The sequence below is a fragment of the Myotis davidii genome, unplaced genomic scaffold (assembly GCF_000327345.1).
Source record: "Myotis davidii unplaced genomic scaffold, ASM32734v1 scaffold296, whole genome shotgun sequence".
NCBI classification, from domain to species: Eukaryota; Metazoa; Chordata; class Mammalia; order Chiroptera; family Vespertilionidae; genus Myotis; species Myotis davidii.
The window spans coordinates 2604845-2609207 of NW_006288889.1; the positions used below are offsets into that span (position 1 = coordinate 2604845).

The 4363-nt window shown below is 46.9% G+C and overlaps 1 long non-coding RNA gene across 1 annotated transcript; it reads left to right on the forward strand.

The window, feature by feature from the left end:
- Nucleotides 1-842: 842 nt before the first annotated feature.
- LOC107182703 lies at nt 843-3318 on the forward strand. The gene is made up of 3 exons (XR_001513414.1): nt 843-2102; nt 2198-2338; nt 2663-3318. It is a non-coding gene; the product is annotated as an uncharacterized LOC107182703 (long non-coding RNA).
- Nucleotides 3319-4363: the final 1045 nt, after the last annotated feature.

Below are 4363 nucleotides of genomic sequence, written 5' to 3' on the forward strand. Positions count from 1 at the left end.
GTACATACATTCTTTCTGATTGGTATTTTGGGTTTCTTAGGATATATTCTTAGAAGTGGGATCACTGGGTCAAATGGCAGTTCCATATTTAATTTTTTGAGGAAACTCCACATTGTTTTCCATAGTGGCTGCACCAGTCTGCATTCCCACCAGCAGTGCACGAGGGTTTCCTTTTGCCACATCCTCACTAGCACCTGTCGTTTGCTGGCAAGTGTGAGGTAGCACCTCATTTGTAGTATGCTCAGTTGGTTGGAGCATTGTCCTGTACACTAAAAGGTTGAGGGTTTGATCCTTGGTTGGGGCACATACCGGAGGCAACCAGTCAATGTTTCTCTTTTCTCTCTCTCCCTCTCCCTCCCTCTCCCTCTCCCTCTCCCTTTCCCTCTCTTTCTCTTCATGTTTTTATAGCTGCTTTTTATAGCTACCTTGGGCTTGCTTACAGAATATTTGGCTTCTGAGAGAAGGCAGTGGGCAGGCAAGAGGCAGTAAGTTCACCTAACTTATTTTATGTTGTTGTTTCTGTAAAGACAGATCTTATTACTACTACAGGACATCAATGTCAGAGGTCCTGCCACAAAGTTTGCATCTGGGAAGGTGAATTTACTTCTGTTTGAGATCTGCAGAAGGGCTTACTTACATGTTGGTCTGGGTGTGACTTGAATACAAATAACACACTAGGCCAGTGGTTCTCAACCTGTGGGTCGCGACCCCTTTGGCGGTCCAATGAACCTTTCACAGGGGTCGCCGAAAATACATCTGCATATCAGATATTGACATGACGATTCATAACAGTAGCAAAATTACAGTTATAAAGTAGCAACAAAAATAATGTTATGGTTGGGGGTCACCACAACATGAGGAACTGTACTAAAGGGTCCCGGCATTAGGAAGGTTGAGAACCAGTGGGTTAGAGCAAGTCACAGTCTGCCTACATTCGAGGACAGGAGAAATAGACTGCACATCTTGGCACAAGGAGCAGATTTTTGGAGACTATGTCCACAATGCCTGGACCAGAGCACTCCATCTCCAGCAAACCCTATTCCAAGTCCATTCCCGTGAGCAAATTTACTTCAGAAACACCTTTCTAAACACCTTTACTCTCAGCTTCAAGATCTGCGTCAGAGTCTCTGAATCTTCGGGAAGATAGCCCATGCCCCATTGCACTGCAGTCCAGTTCAATTCAACAGTTACTGGGACCTGTCATAGGAACCCTATGTCAGCCCTTTCCCCCATCCTACCTGATCTCTCCCCAGCCCCCAGGTGGTCTCCGTGCTGCTCCCAGGACACTGAGGCTGAGCCTCCCGCGCGGAGTGTCCTTTCACCTGCTCCCTGGCCTCCCTCGGGACCAGCCTGGAAAGACGTGTGTTCTATAGGAATCTGCAGGGTCATGACGAGCTCAGAAATGCTTTGAGGTGCTTCTAGCCACAGTTGCTGATGCTGCCTTCTGGCCTTCCAAAGTCACCTCAGGCAAACACGAATGTTACCTTCATCCCAAAGAGAGCTTGATCTCCAGCTGTCCTTGAGGCTCCCCTCCAGCTGTGTGCAGAAGTGACCCGGAATGGCGGGGGCTCTGCAAAGCGGCCTCATCTTTACTGGAACATGAGAGGAGGGTGTTTCCTTGGCTCGCCCCCATGCTGTGTAGATGAAGCTCTTCTGACCAGCATGATCTCTGGGTGCTGGAAGGTGTGACTTAAAGGATTTTAGTTGTCATCAAAGGACCATGGTATCCTTAATTGTGTTATATTTTGAAGCTTTCTCTTCACAAACATGTACCCAAAAAACCTTGGTGATTTCAGATTATTTCCTAATCACAAGAAAAGCTTAGCGTTTATCTTCAAGGTTACCCTTTGGGAGGTTAGTTGTACAAGATCAAAAACAACAAACAAACAAAAACCCACAATTGAGAAATTGAGTGCTAATAGGCTTTACAGGAAATTCCTGTAAAGGAAATAGGCTTACTCAGTTTTCAACTGAGCCTAACCGCAAACCTCATCTAGTCGAGGGGTGTCAAAGAGTCTTAGCTGCTTCATCTTCAGGGCATTTCCTTCGACTGATAGAGGGAGTTATTTGATTTTCCTCTATGTGACCATGGATTTGACAATGTCAGTGGTCCCTCACAAGATAATAAAGATTTCCTTTTTTTCTCCAGGTCTATTTCCAAACTTGTAAGAGTTAACTGTTGTTGCATCTTCTCCAGTTACCTGTCTGAGTAGGAAGAGAAACAGGAGAATTCTTTGAAGATGGGTATTCTCATATGTTCTTCAGAAAGAACAGCCGGCAGTCATTGAAGTGATGTGAACTTCCTTCCTCTTTTTTGTCTTCAGAACAGGAAATAAAGGTAAGGCAATAGTACATTTTTTTCACTAGATTTCCTAACCAGAAAATGTAAGCTGCGAAAAGAGTTTAAATAAGTTTCAAAATGAATTGCTAACACAATTCCTTCTCATAAAATGTTTTGTAATAATATGTCTGCTATCTAACTGGCAAAATTTATATCTCTGCATGTCTGGAGTCTTCAGTTTATAAAAACTGGTGATTCTAACTAACATAAATCTATTCATAGGGCTTTGAGCATTTTGTGGATAAAGACTCAAGATGTTTGTCCAGTTTGACACCTGACATCTCCAGCATTTTCTTCTCTTTTATTTTTTCCCACCCAAAGCTCTGGTCAGTTAAATTCTTAATTCATTATCAACCGAATATCATTGAAGTTATAGCCTTGACCCACTGAGGGGTTAACCTCTGACGGAAGACATGCAGCTCATATAGAACCAGGAAAATGCTTTGAGGAAGAGACCCTGCGGACATGTGAGTTACACTGACGGGCTCTCATCTCTTTCTGTGAGGCCACAGCATGTGGTAACGGGACAGTGTCTCTGAGACTACATTTGTACGTAAATTCCCCTTATTATACCCATTAATAGCAGGGACCACTATTTCATGGTAACTTTTGTCTATCAATAAAACAGAAGGACTTTAGCTCTCACCCAAAGAGTACACGAGAGAGCCTGGCTCACTGAGACAAAGGAATGTCACCTGAGTAACAGGAGCTTGACTGGCAGGCAGGCGCAGTGGGTGGCAGGGGGATGTCATCATGCAGGTGTCCAGGGAGGGTCTCTCTGAGGAAATCCAGGTCAGATATGAGAGCCAAATGAGGTCATGCAGGGCTTCACAGGAGTGCTGAGACTGGATTCTTCACTTCACAGACAGAGGGCCAGTGCAGTCAGCATGGAAGTGACACCCTCACGCTTGCTTTTAGAAAAATGCCGCCAGAGGCTAGCGATGGGTAGACTATTTGTTCAGGGCTTTGTGGGCAAAATAAAGGAAGATGAGGGGGCAGGCCATGTCTTGAAAGGCAGCTGCTTTAGCCTGCCTTCCTTGACCACAGTCCTTATGAGAAAGAGCAGCCCACAGGGACAGAGAGCACAGTGACTCCAGCCCTGCCCAGCCCTCTCCTGCCCTCCACCCTCAGGAAGCTCCTGGGAGCTGAGCGCTCCCCTCTTTCAGCATCTCACAGCAGGGCTCTGCCTCCCACCTGAGCTCTGGGCTGGATAGACCTGCCCGCCTCCTGTCCCAGCCCATGTCTCTGTGATTTCCAGGCTGTCTTGCTTCCTGCCCCCTCAGAAATCGGTCCGTGAATCTCACTCTCACTTCTGTTTCACCTGCTATCTGCCTGCTCCTCCCCACACAGGAGATTCCTGTCACACCTCTCCTTTCACCAGCAGAGGAGAGACCAGCCCTCTGTGGCCTATGGGAGGCGTGGGGTGCCCCCACTCCCCACATTGTCCCCTGCTCCCTCCTCACAGCACAGCTCTCATCACCTCCCCTCCCTGTGCACTCATCTGACCCGATGGTGGCCAAACATAGTGGACACTTGCGGTCTTTTTGTGCCTGATTCCTCTATAGCTGCTGCCATTGGCATCCAGTCTTCCCTTCAAGTTCTCCCTGCGCTGTGTCAGGGTGGTCCCTGTGCTCTGTTCTTTATTTTCTTCCTTTTGGGGTATATTCTGTTTAACTCTTCTTGGCCCTGACCCACCCTGCCAGGCCAGTGCTCCTCAGGGAAGCCCATCTCTTCTCCCTGTCAGCTTCCAGACTTCTCTGGCTTGAGCCCCTTCCCCCCGTGCTGTTGCCCCAGACTCCTCTGCTCTGACCGGATCCCCAAAGACACCTCAAGCTCATTGTTTCTGCTAGAGAAACATTACTTATTGATAACTAATTTATAAATATTAAAGTTATCCCTCCTCCTGCATCCCAAGATGTTGGAGACACGGTGTGTGTGTGTGTGTGTGTGTGTGTGTGTGTGTGTGTGTGTGTGTTGGAAACTGGTTGAAAAGGAAGAATTTTATAAGATAAGGAAAGGCAA